Source organism: Culex pipiens, chromosome 3 (assembly GCF_016801865.2).
Source record: "Culex pipiens pallens isolate TS chromosome 3, TS_CPP_V2, whole genome shotgun sequence".
Classification (NCBI taxonomy): Eukaryota; Metazoa; Arthropoda; class Insecta; order Diptera; family Culicidae; genus Culex; species Culex pipiens.
This window is the reverse complement of record NC_068939.1, coordinates 124434875-124451382: the sequence shown is the minus strand read 5'-3', so window position 1 is coordinate 124451382 and position 16508 is coordinate 124434875. Positions and strand designations below refer to the sequence as shown.

Below are 16508 nucleotides of genomic sequence, written 5' to 3'. Positions count from 1 at the left end.
TTTCGCACACAAAAAAAACTTCACCCCCGCTTCTCACAATCCCAAACAAAAGAGGGAAATTCGTTTTTCACACGCTTTTCTTGTAAACTTTTTTCTTCCCATTCTTCACCCAACAATCCAAATCCGACGTCCAGACGGCGTCGGCGGCCGTTTATTTTCGCTCTCTTTGGTTCTAGGGCACGTTTTGTGGGTCGGTTTTCCCGACGCGCCACCACCAGGCCTCGGCTAGCTTGCCAAAAAGTGTCACGGGCCGGAAATTAATATTCTCGAAAAAAGCAATTGTTTGGCTGCGCTAGCCACAGGGTTGTTTTTTTTTGCTAAAGAAGTTTACAACTTGAACTTGAAATATGATTATCAAGGTCTGAAATTTTCAGTAAATGAAAAATTGAAAAATTAGCTTTACAAAACATAAAGTTTTATTTGCTCCAAAGCTATCAAAATAAGTCCCAATCTCATAAACAGGTCAAAAATCAATCAAAACATCCAAACTTCCTTCCCACGCGTGTCAAAAGTTGACAAATTGTCGCTTCTTTGCACTTCAAAGCTGTTTACTTCTCGTCGGGAGGTCCGGTCAAAGTTTATCACTTTTCGATGGCCACCGTGACGTTGATAAACAGATAATAAATTACCATCTAAAAGGCCCGCATCGCTCCTCACCCTTATCGAACAGCCGTTGAAAAGTCTCGTTCCAATCATGCCCATCCGCCCCGCGGAGCTCATCAATCACGTGGATTATACAGAGAGTTTCGGAACCGTTGGGGCTAAATTGGCTTTTGCGACATCAAAACCTAGCGAATTATGCCAAGAGACTAAACTGACTATAAGCGCTCAATCGAGAATGGCCCGGGTTTCGATAAATCAATTAAAATAATATCAGTTTGATTTGCTTGCGTTAAGGGGAAGCCAGGGGTGCTCAAAGTATATTTATTATTTCTATTTATGATTTTCAGTTTTTTGGTTTGTTTTTTCGTAGTTGTAATGTAATTTTAAAGTGTCAACAGTAAGGCTTTTGCAAATATTTTTTTAAGGTTATGTCGCCCTCATTTCTTCAAAAAACTTCAAAATTGTTATGAAAATAGAGGACAATTTGAAATGCATTTTCCTGCATTCAAAATCATATTAAGCATGTCTAGGATCACTAATAATATTTTGATTTTTTGTAAAATTTCGTTGTTAATTATCGCAAAAAGTTTTTTTCGAGGATAAAAAATCGTCAATACTTTAATATTCTAAAAACTAATTATTGCAAAGCAACTGGGCAAGTGCAAAATGCATTTTACTACAGTTTTTTCATTCAAATTTTAATACCATAGCTAATTTCATTTATTTTTTAGCGTGGGAAAATGTTTAAAAAAATCTCAATTTCGTAAAAAAGAAACAAACATTAGGTGGATTAATCTCGAAACGATTTTAGTTATCAAAATTACGATAAGTTCTTTTTCATGTTCTTCAATTCAAAAATCCAATTTTACATTACAAAATGAAAGTATGACAGTGGTTCAAAGTTTGAAAAATTGGCTACACTGTCAAATATTTCGGCCATTGCTGGGGCACAGCTAAAACGTTGTCTCTAAACATATAAAAAAATATACATTTTCAAAAATATTGTTTTTGCGCAAATCAAATCTGTTAAATTGAAAAATGATGAAATGGATTTTTTTATTTAATGTCTACAATTTTGCCGAAGAAACCTGTCAAATTTGTATGGAACCGTGTATGGACAAATGGGGCGAACTAATAATGCAAAATTGCCTCAATGGTAATAACCAAATTAAAAAAGTACAACAAATATAATCATAAATTTTGGAAAATATTTTTCATAAGTTCATTGGTATTTTCAAGGATATTTCACTTTTTTTTAAGGTATGATAACGTTATTAAACGACTTGTTTCTTGTTTTGTTTAAATAAAGATTGACATTTATCATTAAGTTAAATTTTGTTTGCTAAACCATTAATTCTTTAATTTAGAAAACAAACACAAAGTTAAAGTTTATTTGTTGTTGCAATTATTGATAACTCTAAAGAAAAGTTCAAATTTAGCATAAGGTTAAATTTTACAATTTGTTAATTTAGATTTCTTTAGGTTTTCAAAGCATTGGATTGACTTGAGATCTTTTATTGGATAAATATGTTTTGTAAGAAATTTGAAATGAAAAACCGAACAATTTTCTAAATCATCTTTTAAAACTAAATTTACAGTTAAATAAAAAATTCTCGCTAGCGAAAGCTTTGGTCAAATAAAAAAAAGCAATTCAATTTGAAAAAGTTGTTGTTGCCATCATTCAATTCCGTACAAAACCGTATCAAACTAAAACATACATACAAAAATATGGCTTGTTAAAATCTATAAAGAGGGTCGATAATATGAATGATGAGAAAAAAAATCCGTACAGTTGGTAGACTCAAGTATAACTGTTGTAATGTATAAATCATTATGTAATACTTTTTTTCTTAAAAATTGGAAACTGAGTTTCGAGCAAAGTTTTTATTTATTCGTTTGTCCTCCCTCCACCTTTACCAAAGGCGAGAGAAAAATGTTTTAAATTAAATATGTACTAGCCTAACTAAATAAAAAATAAATTAAATTGAAATTTATCAATTTCTCACATTCACACAATAAAGCAACACAATTTTGTTTTCAAAAAATTTATTACAAACAATGCAAAAATACATTACAAAAATATAATACATTTCATTATAAAACAAAATCTTCAGTCTTCCAGATCTTCAAAAGGCCTCTCCGTCGGTATCGTCGTTCGGTCCAGTAATCCGGCATCTGAAATATCAAAACGATTTATTTGTAATTATTTGTTGAACATTTACGATCTAAAAATATACCTTGCTAATCCATCCAAAATTCATCTCATATCATCATATCTTCGTCCATCCATCATCTGCATCATCGTCTTGCTCGTCATATAGTCATCATCATCGCCATCATCGTCATCATCATCTGTAATAACCAAATAAAGTAAATTTTTGATTTGAAAAAAAAATATCCAAAACTTACCAATAATATTTAGTCTACTCTGAAATCTCCAATCCAATCGTCTCATCATCGGTAACTAAGCAACGCCAAAACTAGAAACAGCTCATGAAACGAGAAAAAAGCATTAAACAATTCAAACAAAAACTACCAAACAAATAACAGCGCAAATAGAGGGTGACGAGCGGGAATTCCCGGGAAAAATTTCCCGGGAAATTGACCATTTTTGGACCTCTCGATTCCCGGGAAATTCGGTCGAGACTCCCGGGAAATTTAAACTTATAAATATCGAAGCAAAATTATGTGAACTAATCAGAAAAAAAACATTTAAAAAATTCAAAATTGTTTAGAACATTGAATGTCCAATGTTCGATGTTCAAGTTCGAATAAACCAATGTTTCTCTAATCTTCTTATTCAGAAAGTGTAAATTTTAACTTGTCAAAAATTCCAATAACTATAATTTAGAGAAGCCAAAAAAAGGTGGACCCAAAAATTTACCCCTAAAATTATTTAGCAGTTACACCCCAGGTATGAAATCAAATGTTTTATTTTCAAATATTATTTTTTCTAATTATTTGTAAAAGGGAAAAGCTTTTTCAAGTTAAGTTCAATTTCCATATCTTCTCTTGAGCATAGCAATCCAATCTAGTTTTTTGTGAACATTTGGGTTTTCCTGATAACTGTAAATATTTTTTCAATGAATATTTAATGTTGAACTAAAAAATTAAAAAAAAAACAATTTAATTTGTTGTTTTGAGTCGTTGTTTATCATAATGCAAAATTCCCGATAGTGGTAAATTATATATAAGCTATATTAGTTATTTTTTTACAAAAATCTAATAACAAGTTTGTGAACCCTTTGAAAAATCACTCAGTGCGAATTAAGATTCGTAAATATATTTTAAACTACAATTTTGAGTCTTAAAAAACTCAAGAAACGATTTAGTTTTTGCAGATTCAGAAAAAAATAATCAAAAGTTTTATATAGTTCCTCGAGTTCCTCAAAACAATGAGGCTGTTCAAATTAACGTTTCATAGAATTAGTATGAATTAACAGTAACTGAATTCATTTAAAAGAAACACATTTATTACTTTTCATTTGAAATTTTTGACACTGTTGGCGTAGTAAAAAAAAAACTCCCGGGTCCCGGGAATTCCCGGGAAATAGCCAAGTTCAACTCTCGATTCCCGGGAAATTGAAAATCTCGAGAATCGTCACCCTCTAAGCGCAAAACATCGAACTACAAAACAAATGGCGCAAATACATCGAGAATTTCGAATACCGCAATCGCAGCAACCAGGGCAAAGAATTAGTACGAGAATTTTGACAGGTGTAACACCAAAAATATTTTACTTCATTCGAATTTTGTGGAGGCAGTTCCGGCACCGTTTCCGGACAACCTTTCACAGGAACCGAGTACAGGGTCGGAATTGAAGATTCCGACACTGTGAACTCTTTAACATGGGCCAAATCTGAAAATCGAGCGGATTTTTTAGAATTTAGCGATGTTTTTAAATTTCGAGGTTCCGGAACTCCCTCCGAAGAGTCTGAAATGGACAAATCAAATTTACGGACATAACGTTCTGCGGGCGGTTTCAAAGTAGAAGCCGCCGCAGTAGGTTCCGAAAATAAAACTGAATCGATTACCGTTAATTCCTCAACCAGATCCACCGGTCTTTCGGAATCAACCAAAGGATTGTCAATTGAATTTTGCTCCGTGACCGGTGGATCCGGTATCGGAACAGCGGTAATCTCATCAATTTTGCCCTGGCATACCCCTGAAAGAGTCATTGAAAAATTTGGATCTACAGGCGGTTCCGGAATCGGAACCACCGTAGCATTGGCCGAAACGTTATTTATGGAAATTTCAATTACCGTCGGAGATTCCGCAACCGGATCCGCCGGTTCAACGGATTGGTCAAAACAAGAATCAATAAATTTTGTTTCCGGAACCGGCGGATCCGGTATCGGAACAACCTCATCAATTTGGCCCTGGCATACCCCTGAAAAAGACAAATCAGTCAACAAAGAATTTTGATCTACGGACGGTTCCGGAATCGAAACCGCCGCAGAATTTTCCAAAGGGTTATTTAGTAAAATTTCAATTACCACCGGGGCTTCCGGACCCGGATCCGCCGGTTCAATGGAGTGGCCAAAACAAGAATCAATAAATTTTGTTTCCGAAACCGGCGGATCCGGTTCCGAAGCACCCCCCGCCAAATCGATTCCCCCGTCAACCCGTCCGCCACCCGCAACCCGGTCAACGTCCGTTTCGTCCACTCGAATCTCCGGAGTGGCTAACTGCCCGGCCGTAGTGGCCTCTTCCGCGGCCTTTCGCCCTTTACGGCGAGACATCTTGGCGCCCATTTCTCCGGCTTTCTGAAATTAGAGAGAGAGAGAGAAATTAATAAGTGCGTCTAATCTCACCAACGTCCCAAGCGGGTATGGCTGAATAGGGGGTCTGCACTTGACCTACACCCCTCTCAGATTGTTATTTTCTTGTAACTATGGATACCATGGTTACGGCCGGCCCTGGTAACGTTGTTTTGGGTGGTTGGTGTTTGGTGGGCTACTGCGATCAGTAACGATCGGAAAAATGTTCATGTCAAATTAATTAATTTCAGGGTTTGAGACCCTCGATCAATGGGAAATCTACCCTCACGGACGGAATTCCGCCTAGAAATGGCTCCGGAAGAAAGCTAACCAGGTCGAGAGCTAGGCAATGGTCGATGGAAAATTTGAAAAAAAACGTCTTCAACCGCAGCCAGGTTGCTTTGACCTTCTGAAGCAAAACGCAACTGTTGCTGCGATCGGCGACGGAAGAGGAAGGAGAAAAACGTGCGAAAACGTGTGGAGGAGAAGAAGCAGGAGAAGCTGACGGAACGTCGAGAACCAACCAACACGGCGACTACTTCGACCCAACCGGAGTTCCGGTGTGTAGTCTGCGGAGAGAACCACCACACCTTCCGGTGCGCTAACCTCACTGGCTGAAGCAAGAACCTGTGCTTCAACTGTTTGCGCAGTGGCCACAGCTGGGAGAGAGGCTCGTCAAAGAACTCGTGTGGCAAGTGTTAACAACGCCGCGAAGGCTGAACCTGTGACGAAGTCCACACCGCAGTAGAGCGCTGCCCCACCAAAGAACCCGGCGCCAGTTGTCCAACCCGCTGGCCAACAACAGTCGCCGTCGACAACCGAGGCGACGTGAAACCCCACACCCACCCACACCCCTGTGCCGAGCCGAGTCCTGCTGGACAACGGTTCACAGGTCAACTTTATTTCAGAGTCTATGACAAAGCTCCAGTCCCTGTACAACAGCTTCGCGGTGAAGGTTGAGTGCTTGATCGTGGCTAATGTGACTGGGCTGATTCCGTCGTCGTCGTTGATCCCGCCTTCAGACTCCGGACCGCATCGACTTGCTGCTCGGATTGTCCATGTTCTTCAGGCTCCTGAAAAGTAGACACATTGAGTTGGGGAACAACCTACCGGATCTGCGCGAGACTTACCTGGGTTGGGTCATCGCAGGCGAGGTCGGGGACACCGTTCCTGGTCCACAGGACAGCCATACGGCCACACTTCCGCTCCACTCAAAGGTGGGACCCTATCGCTTGCCGTTCCGCCTCGTCGTCGCCAGACTCGACGACAACCGCAGCTTCACCTTTTTCTGTCGCTGGAGAAGCGACTCAACCGAGACCCGGATCTGCGGAAACAATACGGTGAGTTTATTCAAGAATACCAATTCCTGGGGCACTGCGAAACGGTTGATGAAACCGGTGACTCACCTAACCTTGGCCGCTACTTCTTGCCTCACCATGCCATTCTCCGCCCCTCGAGCTCAACGACCGAGTTGTGGGTCATTTTCGATGCCTCGGCCAAGATGTCACGCTCCGCCATCTCCCAGAACGACGAAGGTTGTGCAGCACGACGTAGTGTCCCAGGAGATACAGCAGTTGGCCGAGAACGATTCGGCCGGAAAGCTCCAGTGTCTGTCACCCTTCCTGGACAACGGCCTTCTCCGAGTAGGAGGTAGAGTGCAGCAATCGGAGCTGCCATTTGGGACGAAACATCAACTGACGATTCTACTCAAGCATCGGGTCACGGACCTGATTATCCGAGCTTACCTCGAGGAGCACCTGCACGCGGGGCTGCTCCAGTGTCCGGCCTTGCTTGCCATCTTGAGAAGCCAGTTCTGGCTGCTCGACGGACGGTCGACACAGACGACCTACCCAGAGCCCGATGGCCCCGTCCGAACGACTGACGAGAGAGTTGGCAGCACTACGGTCCGGGGGCTTCTTACCAAGCTGGCTGTCCTCCCGATCCTGGACATCAAACCTGCTCCGCTGGGTCTTCCCCCAGATGTATACTCTTTAACGGTCGTAGAAAAATTGGCACCATTTTCTGTCACCGCAGCCAGGTTGCTTCGATCGAAAAACCACCATTTGAAGCAAAATGCAACTGTTGCTGCGATCGGCGACGGAAAAAAACGCGCGAAAACGTGTGGAGGAGATGAATCATTGCAGGTTTTATAAGGTCCTTTTCGGTACTGGGACCCGGTTAGGACCGAGTCGGCTTTTGTAATAACATTTTTCCTAAAGCTAAGAGTTATTCCAGAGAATCTTGTGTGCAAATGTTAGTGGGAGGGGAGCCGATTACCCGCGGCCTTTTCGGGGTTAGTAGGGAAAAGGATTGATGTTAAAAGACAAGACGTGGGAAGGGGAGGGGAATTGTGTAGGGTTTTTGTCTGGCTAAGCTAGTTGTTGTTGTCCTCAGCCGCAACTCGATGTCCAGTTGCTGGGGCGCGATCTTGTTCTGCTTCCGGTGCAAACGACGGTTTGTTTTAAGGCGAGTTATACTAATGAAAAACTAACTGAAGAAAACTAACTGCAAAAAAAACAAAATCGATATTTTGGAATCATAGAAGAACTGATAGATCGAAAAGAGAACATCAAGGTCTAGTTGAGATAACAACTAGTTGCAAACACAACTCCACAGAGTAACCAATAATTACTCTGTGACAACTCGCTGTTATTTAGTTTTTAATAAAGTTAGTATTTAGTGAAAGAGTCGTCATCTAGTTCTTCTTTCTAACACCCACGGCCAGTCTAGAATCTTCCCTTGGTTCCAGTATTCCAGTCCATCTGCCAATGAGGGCAGGGAAACTAATGTCGTGGCTAGTATAAGTTTGTAATATTCTGTTCCACCAGCACTGGACCACCACAGTAATCCGTGCTTGGTTTGTCGCACGATCCGCTGCCTCATTCAATGGAACACCCCGGTGTGCGGGGACCCACATGAAAGTGACAGTAGCGCCTCGTTCAGAAATATGGGAGATGAACCGCTTTACCCGGTTGCTGGAGAGACTCATCAGGCTGCTCAGGCTGTCGGTTAGCACAACGTCTTCTCCAGCTCCGGACCCAGCAATAATTTCCACTGCTTGTCAAGGCGCCAGCAATGAGGTTGATGCAACCCTTCCTGCATAGCTCGATGTGCAGAAAGGTCGACCGGCGAGTGTCTTGGTCGAACTGGAAACATGGCAGGGTGCCTTTCGTACCCAACCAACCACTGAAAGCTCGGTACTGCAGGATGTTACGTCGAATCCACGTTGACGATTGCCCTTCCAAGGTCGTGTTGACAAATCGTTCATACCATGGTAGAAGGGAAAAACGGCGCTAAACAATCTTCATTGTCATTTCTCTCCGATGTTTCAATGGCATCAGTCCACTCAGCACTTCTAGATAACCCGTGTGTGTGTCGTTTTTGTAGATCCTAATGCAATCCTGATGCAGCTCCATTGAATGGGATCGAGGATGATCGTATCAGCTTACGGTGCACCGGTGAAGAAGATCGAGGCGTACTCCAGGATCGATCTGATGCAGGATTTGAAGATGGTCAACAAGGCCGCTGGGTCAGCACCCCAGGACTGTCCAGCTACCGGTCGCATGAAGTTAGTGTAGGTGGCAGCTCTATGCTTTACGTAAAGAAAATGTTTTCGCCAGGAAAGCGTTGGTGTAAGATGCAGCCCCAAGAGATTGATGCTTCGCAGATATGGTACAGGTGATCCGTCGACGGATCGAACCGGTGTCCTGTCGTCGTCAGCCGCTCGTCTGAAACTACATTTGCTCGGGGCTACCGGTAAAGCCAATGCGTTGATTCTGCCTACCACTTCGTCTACGCCGTCTGGATGTTACAAATACTCTCGTCGAGGTTCGCGCCTCGACACGCAACCGTTATGTCGTCTGAATATCACGACGTTAAAGCACAGAGGACTCAACGGAGACCCTTGCGGTAGTCCAACCCATGTCACCCGTTGAAATGGGTTACCATCCAAAACCGCGTAGAGCAGGCGTTCCTTGAACAGACTGTACACAGCCTTGACAATGCACTCGCTGAATTCCCAATCGGCGCATTTGCGCTACTAGCACCTCAACCTGTACGGTGGAATAAGCTCCGGCCGTAGTACAGCTGCAGTTGCATTGGTTGAATTCCAGGGGTTCTCTGCTGGTCGATGGGGGTGCCAACTTGTCGAGTAGCTTGTTAAGGTGAACTTGATTCGCTCCAATGGCACAGTTCTTGTATCGCCGCCCGAGACGTCAAAGCTTCTGGACAGACGTTCGGGAATGGAAGGAATCACAAAGTGACCTCCACGATTCTCGTTGCTTCCTGTTGACTAGAACCTTGAAATGTTGCTTTGCATCCGTGTAGATGCAGTAACTGTCGTAGACTAATTTTCTGCGTCATGCTCTGAACTTGTCCCATCTGTCCTCCAGCGCCGTTTGCAATTCCGTGTCCCAGTAGGGCTGTGGTAGCTTCCTCACTTGGGTGGGCGATTTAGTTGGTGCCAGGCTTCGCTCAATATATTTTTATTATTTCTATTTATTATTTTCAGTTTTTTGGTTTGTTTGTTTTTTCGAAGTTGTAATGTGATTTTAAAGTGCCAAGAGTAAGACCTTTGCAAATATTTCGTCAGCTGTGTGCTATCTTGTGACTTTTCGTACTTTTCGAGAAAATCGGTTTTTAAAGTTTGATTATAAATATTTTCAAAACTATGAATGATAGAGCCAACATTTTCGAAGCAATCGGTACGTATACTATCGCTTAACAAACGCTCCAAGTTTCAACTAATTTGGTTACACCAGTTAAAAGATACAGTAAATTATGTAAATAAAAATCTGAAAAGCACGTGTCACAAGTGTGTTTCGAAAGTAAAATTGTACTACGTGTCACAAGTGTGCACAGAATTCCCATACAAACTAATATAGGCTTAAATCAATAGTTTGACCGACTTAATCAGAATATTTTCAAAAACAAAAGATTGTAATGCTTTTAGAAAGGGTGTATCAACATAAATTTGTGAAAAACAAGAAAATTTTTCCACATTTTCCAACACCATGTATGACGTGTCACAAGTGTGCACGATCATTTTGATGATAAATTGGTCTATGTCACAAGTGTGTATTGCGATATCCGGGAAACGGAAGCGAGTTTCCAAAATCGGGTTAAAGCATCTTGTAGTGTTTGTTAAGTATAGCAAAACGTCATCATTAACTCATTTTCGACCAAAATGGTCTATGTCACAAGATAGCACACAGCTGACGATTTTTCAAAGTTTATGTCGCTCTCCCCTTTTTTTGCCATGTTCATTGGTATTTACAAGGAAATTTTACTACATGTTTAAAGTATGATAACGTTATGAAACTTCTTGTTTCTTATTTATCTTTTAAAATTAAATTTACAATTATATGAATATTTCTCGCTAGCGAAAGTATTGGCCAAATAAAAAAAAAGCAATTCAATTTGAAAAAGTTGTTGTTGTCATCATTAAATTCCGTACAAATCCGTATTAAACGAAAACATCCATACAAAAATATGGCCTGTTAAAAATCCGTCAAGAGGGTCGAAAATATGAACGATAATAAAAAAAATCCGTACAGTTGGTAGACTCAAGTATAACTGTTATAATGTATAAATCATTATGTAATACTTTTTTTTCTTAAAAATTGAAAATTGAATTTCGAGCAAAGTTTTTATTTATTCGTTTGTCCTCCCTCTACCCTTAACAAAAGGCGAGAGAACAATGTTTTAAATAAAATATGTACTAGCCTAACTAAATAAAAGCTAAATTAAATTGAAATTTATCAATTTCTCACATTCATTAAATAAAGCAACACAATTTTGTTTTCAAAAAATTTATTACAAACAATGCAAAAATACATTACAAAAATATAATACATTTCATTATAAAACAAAATCTTCAGTCTTCAAGATCTCCAAAAAGGCCTCTCCGTCGGTATCGTCGTTCGGTCCAGTAATTCGGCATCTGAAATATCAAAACGATTTATTTGTAATTATTTGTTGAACATTTACGATCTAAAAATATACCTTGCTAATCCATCCAAAATTCATCTCATAGAATCTAATCTTCGCCCATCCATCATCTGCATCATCGTCTTGCTCGTCATATAGTCATCATCATCGCCATCATCGTCATCATCATCTGTAATAACCAAATAAAGTAAATTTTTTGATTTGAAAAAAAAATATCCAAAACTTACCAATAATATTTAGTCTACTCTGAAATCTCCAATCCAATCGTCTCATCATCGGTAACCAAGAAACGCTCAAAACTAGAAACAGCTCATGAAACGAGAAAAAAGCATTAAACAATTCAAACAAAAACTACCAAACAAATAACAGCGCAAAACATCGAACTACAAAACAAATGGCGCAAATACATCGATAATTTGGAATACCGCAATCGCAGCAACCAGGGCAAAGAATTAGTACGAGAATTTTGACAGGTGTAACACCAAAAATATTTTACTTCATTTGAATTTTGTGGAGGCAGTTCCGGCACCGTTTCCGGGCAACCTTTCACCGGAACCGAGTACAGGGTCGGAATTGAAGATTCCGACACTGTGAACTCTTTAACTTGGGCCAAATCTGAAAATCGAGCGGATTTTTTAGAATTTTGCGAAGTTTTTAAATTTCGAGGTTCCGGAACTCCCTCCGAAGAGTCTGAAATGGACAAATCAAATTTACGGACATAACGTTCTGCGCGCGGTTCCAAAGTGGAAGCCGCCGCAGTAGGTTCCAAAAATACAACAGAATCGATTACCGTTGATTCCTCAACCAGATCCACCGGTCTTTCGGAATCAACCAAAGGATTGTCAATTGAATTTTGCTCCGTGACCGGTGGATCCGGTATCGGAACAGCGGTAATCTCATCAATTTTGCCCTGGCATACCCCTGAAAGAGTCATTGAAAAATTTTGATCTACAGGCGGTTCCGGAATCGGAACCACCGTAGCATTGGCCGAAACGTTATTTATGGAAATTTCAATTACCGTCGGAGATTCCGCAACCGGATCCGCCGGTTCAACGGATTGGTCAAAACAAGAATCAATAAATTTTGTTTCCGAAACCGACGGATCCGGTATCGGAACAACCTCATCAATTTGGCCCTGGCATACCCCTGAAAAAGACAAATCAGTCAACAAAGAATTTTGATCTACGGACGGTTCCGGAATCGAAACCGCCGCAGAATTTTCCAAAGGGTTATTTAGTAAAATTTCAATTACCACCGGGGCTTCCGGACCCGGATCCGCCGGTTCAATGGAGTGGCCAAAACAAGAATCAATAAATTTTGTTTCCGAAACCGGCGGATCCGGTTCCGAAGCACCCCCCGCCAAATCGATTCCCCCGTCAACCCGTCCGCCACCCGCAACCCGGTCAACGTCCGTTTCGTCCACTCGAATCTCCGGAGTGGCTAACTGCCCGGCCGTAGTGGCCTCTTCCGCGGCCTTTCGCCCTTTACGGCGAGACATCTTGGCGCCCATTTCTCCAGCTATCTGAAATGAGTAAGAGAGAGAGAAATTAGTAAGAGCGTCTAATCTCACCAACGTCCCAAGCGGGTATGGCTGAATAGGGGGTCTGCACTTGACCTACACCCCTCTCAGATTGTTATTTTCTCGTAACTATGGCTACCATGGTTACGGCCGGCCCTGGTAACGTTGTTTTGGGTGGTTGGTGTTTGGTGGGCTACTGCGATCAGTAACGATCGGAAAAATGTCCAAGTCAAATTAATTAATTTCAGGGTTTGAGACCCTCGATCAATGGAAAATTTACCATCCCGGACGGAATTCCGCCTAGACGAATCTTAAAATTGCTCCGGAAGAAAGCTATCCTTTTTGCTTTGATCGACGAACCACTATCTGAAGCAAAACGCAACTGTTGCTGCGATCGGCGACGGAAGGGGAAGGAGAAAAACGCGCGAAACGTGGAGAAGAAGCAAGAGAAGCTGACGGAACGGCGAGAACCAACCAACGCGGCGACAACTTCGACCCAACCGGAGTTCCAGGGTGGAGTCTGCGGAGAGCCACCTCACCTTCCGATGCGCCAACCTCACTGGCCTGACGGTGGCCCAGCGCAGAGAGAAGGTCCGAAGCAAGAACCTGTGCTTAAACTGTTTGCGCAGTGGCCACAACTGGGAGAGATGCCACCACTCCTTGCTGCACGAAGAAGCAAAGGCTGAACCTGTGACGAAGTTCACACCGCAGAAGAGCGCTGCCTCACCAAAGAAAGAACCCGGCGCCAGTGGCCCAACCCGCTAGCCAACAACAGTCGCCGTCGACAACCGATGCGAAGTGAAACCCCACACCCACCCACACCCCTGTGCCGAACCGAGTCCTGCTGGACAACGGTTCGCAGGTCAACTTTATTTCAGAGTCTATGGCAAAGCTCCAGTCCCCGTCCCCGTAACAGCTCCACTCCCTGTACAACAGCTTCGCGGTGAAGGTTGAGTGCTTGATCGTGGCTAATGTGACTGGGCTGATTCCGTCGTCGTCGTCGATCCCGCCTTCAGACTCTGGACCGCATCGACTTGCTGCTCGGATTGTCCATGTTCTTCAGGCTCCTGAAAAGTAGACACATTGAGTTGGGGAACAACCTACCGGATCTGCGCGAGACCTACCTGGGTTGTTTCGTCGCAGGCGAGGTCAGGGACACCGTTCCTAGTCCACAGGACAGCCACACTTCCACTCCACTCAAAGGTGGGACCCTACCGAGGTTCGCTTGCCGTTCCGCCTCGTCGTCGCCAGACTCGACGACAACCGCAGCCTCGCACTTTTCTGTCGCTGGAGAAGCGATTCAACCGAGACCCGGATCTGCGGAAATAATACGGTGAGTTTATTCAAGAATACCAATTCCTTGGGGCACTGCGAAACGGTTGACGAAACCGGTGACCTACCTACCTTGGCCGCTACTTCTTGTCCCACCATGCCATTCTCCGCCCCTCGAACTCAACGACCGAGTTGTGGGTCGTTTCCGATGCCTCCGCCATCTCCCTGAACGACGAAGGTGGTGCAGCACGCAGTAGTGTCCCAGGAGATACAGCAGGTGGCCGAGAACGATTCGGTCGGAAAGCTCCAGTGTCTGGCACCCTTCCTAGACAACGGCCTTCTCGGAGTAGGAGGTAGACTGCAGCAATCGGAGCTGCCATTTAGAACGAAACACCAGCTGATTCTACCCAAGCATCGGGTCACGGACCAGATTATCCGAACTTACCACGAGGAACACCTGCAATCGGGGCCGTCGGCCTTGCTTGCCATCTTGAGAAGCCAGTTCTTGCTGCTCGACGGACGGTCGACAGTCCGTGCTGGCCGAAGTTGAAGCCGTGCTTAACTCCCGGCCGCTGTTCGCAATGTCGTCCGACCCCTCGGATCCGGAGGTCTTGATGCCGGGTCATTTCGTGATCGTGCGGCCGCTCACGGCCATCTCTGAACCAACCTACGAAGAAATCTCGACGAACCGGTTGTCCAAGTGGCAGCATCTTCAACGTCTTCGGACAACGAACCTGCTCCTGCCGGGTCTGCTCCCAGGTGTTGATTCTTCAACGGTCGATGAAAAATTGGCACCTCTTGCTGTCACCGCATCCAGGTTGCTTCGATTGACGAACCATCCTGTAAAGCAAAACGCAACTGTTGCTGCGATCAGCGACGGAAGAGGAAGCAAAAAAACGCGCAAAAATGTGTGGAGGAGAAGAAGCAGGTTTTCTGCCGTTTTTTTCGTGGAACCAGTCTGTAGCCCGAACACAAAATGTGCCGTAATCGTAGCGATAGAATCGTTGGAAACCCCTGCTTTGTAAGCTTTCGTCGTTGCATCGTCTCGTCTCAATTACAGTCTGGGCTTGGTCTGGGCTGGCACCACCAACGCCGTACAGTGCTCCAGGGTTTTATTGAGCCGTAAACCTGTTAGTACAAGATAGAATAGAAAGAGAGGGAGTCAAGATCTTAATCACCCTGGAGACGGTATTGACCGTTTCCACGTAATTTCATCCCTCGCCGGCGACAATTGTCACCACCAGCGGTCGGAACATTCCCCGTAACAATAATCGTTAGCAATCACTGTTGGTCTTCCCCTCTTCCAGAATCACTCCAGATCTAATTACTCTAATTGCTCGCCGACTTTTAACTGACCTTTTCCCCCCACTCCACTTCTCGTTCGTTTCAGCAGCCCTCTGGCAGGTTCCGCTGGTGGTCGCCCGAAGATGCTACATCTGTGGGGAAGGTGCCGAGGCCCCGTTCCGGACGACAATGATGGCGACGACGGGGACGGCCACGGCGGTGCCCCGGATTGCACCAACCTGCGAGGACTTTGAGCGCGACCGGGACGAGATGGAGCAGTACGAGCACGAGTGTCCACCGTCGTACACCAGCTGTCTGACCCAGGTCGATGGTGAGTAGCTCGTTTCCCGATTGGGTGGGGGGCGTGATGGTGGTCAACTCTTAGATGGGGTGACAATTGGGAGGTTTTGGGGAAGGTTCGAACCTGAGATAGAAGTTCAAACGTACCGTGATGCTAATGAGTGATGTTAATATGATTTCTAACTCCCATAAAAAACGAAACTTTGCCTTAAGGTTTTATTTTGGTCAACTTTTAGTGATAAAATTGATGATCCGCGTCATGTCACTTTTAACACGTCCGTGCTTTTAATTAAATTGGTAGTGATTCGACGAAGATCTCAAATCCAAAAAATGGTATCTTGACAGGTATTGGATTACAAATTCTGCACAACTTTCTGACGGGAAAACGATAAGAAGACATTATTTAATTTATTAAGTAACTGTAAAGAGTTGATTAAAGTTAATGTCTAAACATTTTGGACTCAAACTGTGATTCACGCTAATAAATTAAGGCATTCAAAAGCATACATACAAAGAAAAAATACTCTAAATTTAAAAAGATCGTTCGTTGGATTAAAAGTTCGCGTTGGTGAATATTCGTAGAAAGTTCAAACTTTTTAATGCAAAAGTTGAAAAGTTTTTGATACTACCATGCACTTCTGGAACAAAATCGTTGTATCGGTAAAAGTTTTTTACTTTTATTATAAGAAAAAACTTTTTATGGCAACAATAAATAACATTTAACATCACAGTGATGATTTTCGAAAAATGTGATGGATTTTATTTCTATTTTTATTTTTATTTTGATATTAAAACTGCTGCTTATGCTGCTTAACATCGCG

The 16508-nt window shown here is 43.1% G+C and overlaps 2 long non-coding RNA genes across 2 annotated transcripts; both read right to left on the bottom strand.

Moving 5' to 3' along the window:
• Positions 1–2642: 2642 nt before the first annotated feature.
• Positions 2643–3153, bottom strand: LOC128093638 (uncharacterized). The gene is made up of 3 exons (XR_008212651.1): positions 3013–3153; positions 2841–2955; positions 2643–2778 (listed from the first exon to the last, which is right to left on the bottom strand). It is a non-coding gene; the product is annotated as an uncharacterized LOC128093638 (long non-coding RNA).
• A 7992-nt stretch (positions 3154–11145) lies between these two features.
• On the bottom strand, positions 11146–12324 carry LOC120412924 (uncharacterized). Its single transcript, XR_008212649.1, has 3 exons — positions 11540–12324; positions 11367–11481; positions 11146–11304 (listed from the first exon to the last, which is right to left on the bottom strand). It is a non-coding gene; the product is annotated as an uncharacterized LOC120412924 (long non-coding RNA).
• Positions 12325–16508: the final 4184 nt, after the last annotated feature.